Raw genomic sequence first — 7222 nt, 5'->3', positions numbered from 1 at the left:
ACCGTTTGCGCCTTTTGACTCGCGTATGCAATTGTGTCGCTAGCAATCCAGTGACAGAGAACCCGGATCGACATGTCTAGTCATAAGACAAAGCGGCAGTTCCGCATAGGGACATGCATACATGACCCAGCAAAGCTGGTGTCGCTCACCAGCGAATGTAGACGAGTCGTAGCAAGCTACAGGGACTCCATTACATCGCGTGACATTTCCCCAAAGGCGACAGACACATCAGCTAAGAAGGACACATGCTGGTCAACCAATGTGTCCGGAGCAGTAGCGAAACTACCATGGCTCGTTGGATCACAAAGGGGCATTTCCCTGTAAGGAATGCTACTAAAGCCTACGGCTAGGTAATGGAACCCCATACATATCAGGTACGACACACGTACGCATGGCATACTGATATGTATAGATACATCGATGGCATCACAACATAACCATAAACATGCAAGCTTTATTTAAAAGGCTCGGAAGAGCCTCACACATAATATTACACACTAGGGATCTCACGACCCATCATAACAGTCATTCAAGTTACAAGCAAGCGGAAGTAGATAAACTGTTTGAGTACAGACAGATGAAACTAGAAGGCACATGGCCTGACTATACTACAGACCCACCCTAGGGCCAGATCGTAGCTGGGATACCAGCTACTCATCATCGTCGATGTCTAGCAAGAACCCTTCATTAGGGTCATTAACAACCTCTACAACAATATTAAGCAAACATGAGTACCGAGGTACTCAGCAAGACTTTAGGATAACTATCTACTCATGCAATGTATCAATAAGGAATTATGGGGTTTCATGCGGAAAGCCAGCATTTGACTCGTGGCTAGACAGCTTGCATTTTTAAATAATTTTTCACAACTTGATTTCTCGCACACGAGTCCACTAACACCACAACAATACTCCATCGTGGAATCATTCCGTCTCCATACGGAAATGCCGTCCACGACACTCACGCTTATCTTGACAATTTTATGAGTAGCCATTAAAGTTATCTATGAACAACATATGTCTCCAAGTAGTCCATATCCGCAGACGTGGCTATTCGAATAAATCACAACCCTGCAGGGGTGTACTTCTTCACACATGCTCTCACCACTTATCGCCATGTGCACGTCATGCACCTCGGCAACCTTCAAGCGGAAGCCCGGCGAGGGAGTCGGCCACGACCGTTAACCACGCTAATACTTAGTCCAGGTCTATCGCCTATCTGAGGGTAACCCGCACGGAAGTCCAGCTAAGGTTTCCGCCACGGCCCCAAATGATGTGCACAGGGTTCCCAAGCCCACCATCCGGCTGCCACTTGGTACACCGTGCCACTGCCTACCGCATCATAGCCCACTTCTAAGGTCAGCACTATGCACGGCCTCCAGCATGACTATAAACACCAGAAACTACTTGTAACTCCTGGACCGAGGACTAGGCGATTAATAAGTCGAGCGGGTCATATTTCAGGGCCCAGCATGTGGTAGTATCTCGTCTTGGATTTCATACACGGAACTCAGTTCCTAAGGATGGTTCCAATGAAACAACCCGTCATGTACTCCTACATAGCCTTTCACCGGTACATTTACCAAATCAGGTTCAACACACAACCTATACTTACTGAACACATTCTCACATTTCTGTTCATCTTCCAGATGACAGACCATACACAACTCTAAGCATAGCATGCATAGCAGGATAAGGCACATCATGGCTCAAGCATCTACCAGGTATGCTAGGTTGCAAGGTTCAGCTATTTACTATGAGAATACAGGTCATGCAAAGGAAGTGGCTTCAACTAACATGGCAAAAGCATTTGAGAATTTGATCCTAATGCAATAAGTAAGTGCGGGAGTGAGAACATGGTATTTAGCGGGATGATCAAAATGGTTGCTTGCCTTGTTGCTCAGAGGAGGGACAATATCCGTCAGTCGGATATTCGGTGGAATCCGGAGGAGCGGAGCCTACCGAAAGAAATGACAACAATCAATATCAACCATATCCACCAAAATGATGCATGAGCATGGCTTGAGGATGCAAGGTGGTATGCTAATGTAGCTATCACTTATTAAGTTTGGAGTTGATTTTAATCAGATTCAGATATTACTTCAAACGAGGTATTCTCGAATACCGTTTTAATTGATTCGACCTGATGCTCAGATCAACTTGTTTTTAACATGCATGGAATGATATGTTAAGTTGCTGGTTGTGATTGGACAATGTTTGATCAAAGCATTTGAAATGGAATTCAAATGATTTTCAAATTCCAACTCCAAAACATTTATTAAATTTAACCTATTCATCATTTTACATGTTTGGTCTAGTAACATTTTCAAACATGTTAGAAATGACATATTCAGATTCCTTGGATTTTTCTGATACTTTTTCGCATATAAATTATTTTCATTGGAGTTACAGATTAATTTCTATGATTTTTAGAAGATTTGGGCATTTTCTAGAATTCTTTTAAATCAGAAAATCCACTTATTGCGTCAGGCCCACGTCATCATGGCGTAAGCCGTCGGCTGACCTGATCAGGTCAAACCCGACAGGGGGGCCCACTTGTCAGCCTCACAGGGTTAACCCCCGCGCTGACCAGCCCCCGATTGCGTTTGACTTAGGCCTGGGCCCACTGGTCAGTGACTACTTAACGTTTTAAACATGGATTAGCGAGGCCAGGTCATTCCCTGCCGGAGACTGACCGGCGGCGACCAGTTCTGCAGCGGATCTTTGCCGGAGAGTCGCCGGAGATGGCTGTAGTGCTCGGGATCGAGAGCCGAGAGCACTCGGAGGATCCCCAGGCTCGGCCTCATCCAGTACTGGCCTCAGGGAGGGCTGGGAAGGACCGAAGGTCACCGGCGACGAGCTGAAGCGGCGGCCGAAGCTCGGGCTCGTCGGTCCAGTGGCTAGGTGGCACGGAACCGAGGGGAAGAAGAGGGGAAATGAGCGCAAGCTCACGGGGAGTGCAGTGGAAAGCTTAGACGGCTCGGGGAGGTGCTGTGGGCGACGAATCGAACGAAGCTCACCGGCGGCCGAAGCTTGAAGACGACGGTGCCTTCTGCTTCTGCAAGGATGACCAGCTCGGGGAGGCGGAGCGATCGGAGCACTCGGGGGGAGATCCTGTGGGTAGAGGGCTTGGGCAGCTTGAGCTCGAGCTCCTGTCAATGGCGGCAGTGGGGATCAGAGCAACCAAGAGGAGAGGGGAGGAATGGGTCGCGGGGATGGATAGGGCCGTGCTCGGGGAGGTTATCCCCATCTTGCCAGCACACCGGGACGTCCAGGCAAGCAGGGAGCTCCAAGGAGGCGCCGGGCATCGCGGCGGCCACCTCCTGCTCCTACTCGCGAGGAGGAAGACGACACGGGAGCTGGGCTTGGGCTAGGTAAGCGACAGGTAGGTGTTTTACCTTTTTTTCTTGTTTTGTTTTCTGATTTACTAACTATTTTGATTTGCTATTTATTTCAGCTCCAAAATAGTTTATAAAATTATTTTGAACGCACCAGAATATTAGTTGGAATATATCCAACCATTCCTGAAGTTTTCAACATTTTTGAAAACTTAAAGTTTTTGAATTCAAATTTAAACTTGAATCCAGTGGCTTTTTGCATTTCAATAAAATGCCAAAAGTGTTATGAAAATAGTTTTCTTCACTTCTTATTTGCTTTCAAGAATTATCAGAAAAGTTGAACTTTTCTTGAGGCCATTTTGGGTTCATTGATTTTAACTAGTTTGAAATTTCCTTTAAATTCAGAAGTGGCTAGGGTTTTTGAGTTTTTCTTCACCACTTGCTTTGATCTTGTTGCAATTTTCTTGGATGCAATGCAAATAAGATATGAGCACAATGCTATACTTTGGTTAGGGTCCCAGGGATGTGACATGACACTTCCCTCAAATGGCAGTGGCAACAACCAAAACCGCAGCTTCAACGCTAAGCCTGCTTATGTTCGTGGTGAGGCCAACAACATTGATGTGGGTCAATCTTAAGACCAGCTTGCTACCGTGATGGGTACACTTCTCGTTAACTCAGTACCTGCTTCTGTATTGTTTGATACAGGAGCATCGCATTCCTTTATGTCGGAAAGTTTTGCATTCATGCATGGCTTTAAGTACGAAGAGATGAACGTCCTCATAGTGGTAAACACCCCCTCGGGCCAATGCCGACCCTCCATGGTCTGCTCCAATGTCCCCATTGAAATTGAAGGATTGGAATTCTTAGCCTCTCCCATGTTATTAAGTTCTTCCAACATTGATCTCATACTGGGGATGGACTGGTTGAAAGCTCTACGGCATCGGTCATTTGTGCCACCAAGACTGTCCACCTCCTACACCCTTCAGATGAATTAATAAGTTACCATGCTCATCTCGTCCGTAATGCTGAGGCACGGCTGTATGCTTTGAATGCATTAAATGCATCGCCTCTTGAAGGGATTGAAAACATTCCAGTGGTCCGAGTATTTCAAGATGTCTTCCCAGAAGAACTTATGGGGATTCCCCCTGCTCGAGCTGTCCAGTTTGTCATTGACTTGGTACCCGGTACCACTCCTATTGCCAAGCGTCCTTATAAAATGCCACCACATGAACTCCTTGAACTTAAGCAAGAAATTGACAACTCGCTCCGTATGGGTTTCATCCGTCCGAGTTCCTCTGCTTGGGGAGCACCTTCTCTCTTTGTTAAGAAGAAGGATGGGACAAATCGATTGGTTCAAGACTATCGTCCTATAGACCACACCACTATTCAAAACAAATATCCTCTCTCTCGGATAAATGATTTGTATGATCAACTTGCTGGTTCCACCGTCTTCTCTAAGCTCGACTTGAGATTGGGATACCACCAGATCCGTGTTCGCAAAGAGGATATTCCAAAGACCGCCTTTGTTACTTGTTATGGATCATACGAGTAGACCGTCATGTCCTTCACCTTAACCAATGCACCGGCAACCTTCTCTCGGTTGATGAATTATATATTCATGGACTACCTTGACAAATTCGTCGTGGTATATCTGGATGATATTTTGGTATTTTTGAAGAACAAAGAAGAGCATGCTAAACATCTTTTTCTTGTACTGGATAAGCTTCGGGAGCATAAACTCGATGCGAAGTATTCCAAATGTGAATTATGGCTAGACGAAATGACATACCTTGGTCATGTGATTTCCAAGGATGGTATTGCAGTCAACCCCGAACGAATTGAAGCTATTCTTGACTGGACTCCCCCGAAGAATGTCAAGCAAGTCAGAAGTTTTCACGGACTCGCCAGCTATTGCCTTCGATTCGTCGAGAACTTCTCCAAGATTGCGAAGCCCTTAACCAACCCGCTTCACAAAGGTGTTAAGTATGAGTGGACTGATAAATGTCAGGAAAGTTTCCAGGCACTCAAGGACAAACTGACATCCGCTCCAGTACTTGCTCCTCCGGATAAGAAAAGGGATTTCGTCATATACTGTGATGCTTCTCGTCAAGGAATAGGTTGTGTCCTGATGCAGGATCGCAAGGTGATCACTTATGCTTCACGTCAACTGCGTGCTCATCAAGTTGATCTCGAGCTTGCCGCAGTCATTCATGCCTTGAAAGAATGGCGACAATACCTTGTCAGTAATCGCTGTGAAATCTACACCGACCATCAAAGTCAGAAGTACTTGTTCACTCAACCGGAGCTGAACCTACGTCAACAAAGATGGATTGAGCATATAGCAGATTTTGACTGTAGTATATCATATACCCCTAGCAAGTCTAACGTAATGGCGGATGCCTTGAGTCGCAAGTCATACTGCAACCACCTCCAGGTTCATAAGGTTCACGATCGTCTGCTAGAGGAATTCCATAAGCTGAACCTCCATATTGTTTCTTAGGGTTACCTTGTTCACCCTCATGAAGAGTGTCAAAAGATGAACCTTCGTGTTGTTAATCAGGGTTTCCTCAGTAACCTAGTGGTTGAACCAGATCTTGTGAGCTCCATAAAGAATCTGCAAGGCTTTGACGATGATGTCGACAGGATTAAGAGCTATATTGCGAAGGTTAATCCCTCCTTTTTCACTGTTGACGAAGATGGCGCCTTGTATTTCAAGGGTCGCGTATTCGTCCCAAATAAGAAGGAAATTCTCAGGATGACCGAGAAGGTGATGGAAGAAGCTCATGACACACCATTGTCTATTCACCCGGGTAGAAACAAGATGTACCAAGACATCCAACAAAGATTCTGGTGGCCCAATATGAAACAAGACATTACACGCTATGTGGTAGAATGTGATATATGCCGGCGTATCAAAGCCGAACACCAAAAGCCTGCTGGAACTCTGCAACCCATCTCTATTCCTGAGTGGAAATGGGACCATGTTGAAATGGAATTTTTCACTAGTTTCCCCAGATCTCAGAAAGGTAATGATGCTATTCTTGTCCTCATTGATCGACTGTCCAAAGTTGCACATTTCCTGGTCGTCAAAGAAACGATTAATGCTAGTCAGCTGGCAGATCTTTATATGTCAAGAGTTGTTTCACCTCACGGTATTCCGTTGGTAATCAGTTTGGACCGTGGCAGCTTGTTCACTTCAAAATTCTGGGAAATTTTTCAGAAGGCTATGGGGACTCATCTGTCCTTCAGCACTGCATTTTATCCTCAATCCCAGGGACAACTTGAACGAGTCAACCAAATTCTTGAGGACATGCTTTGAGCTTGTGTCATTTCTTTCGGTAAGAAATGGGAGGAATCTCTCCTCTATGCCGAGTTCTCTTACAACAATAGCTATCAAGCTAGTCTGAAGATGGCCCCTTTCGAAATATTGTATGGACGAAGGTGTCGAACTCCTCTGAATTGGTCCGAAACTGGGGAATGATCACTCCTCGGTCCGGATATTATTAAACACGCCGAAGATCAAGTCCGCATTATTCATGAGAATCTGAAGGCGGCTCAGTCTCGTGAGAAGAGTCCATATGACCGTCATCATCAAGATATGGTCTATCAACCTGGCGAAAAGGGTTATCTTCGTGTCACACCAATGAGAGGTGCACACCGTTTTGGAATCAAGGGCAAGTTAGCTCCTCGTTATATTGGTCCTTTCATTGTTCTCGAAAGGCGTGGAAGAGTGGCTTATCAATTGGAACTGTCGGCGATCCTTTCTCAGGTTCACGATGTCTTCCATGTTTCTCAGCTCCGTCGCTGCTTCAAGGACCCTATTCGAGCAGTGGATCATGGTATGCTTGAGCTGCAACAAGACCTCTCTTATAAAGAGCATCC

This window comes from Hordeum vulgare, chromosome 3H, assembly GCF_904849725.1.
Source record: "Hordeum vulgare subsp. vulgare chromosome 3H, MorexV3_pseudomolecules_assembly, whole genome shotgun sequence".
Taxonomy (NCBI): domain Eukaryota; kingdom Viridiplantae; phylum Streptophyta; class Magnoliopsida; order Poales; family Poaceae; genus Hordeum; species Hordeum vulgare.
The sequence above is the reverse complement of the archived record's forward strand: the minus strand, read 5'-3'. Positions refer to the sequence as shown.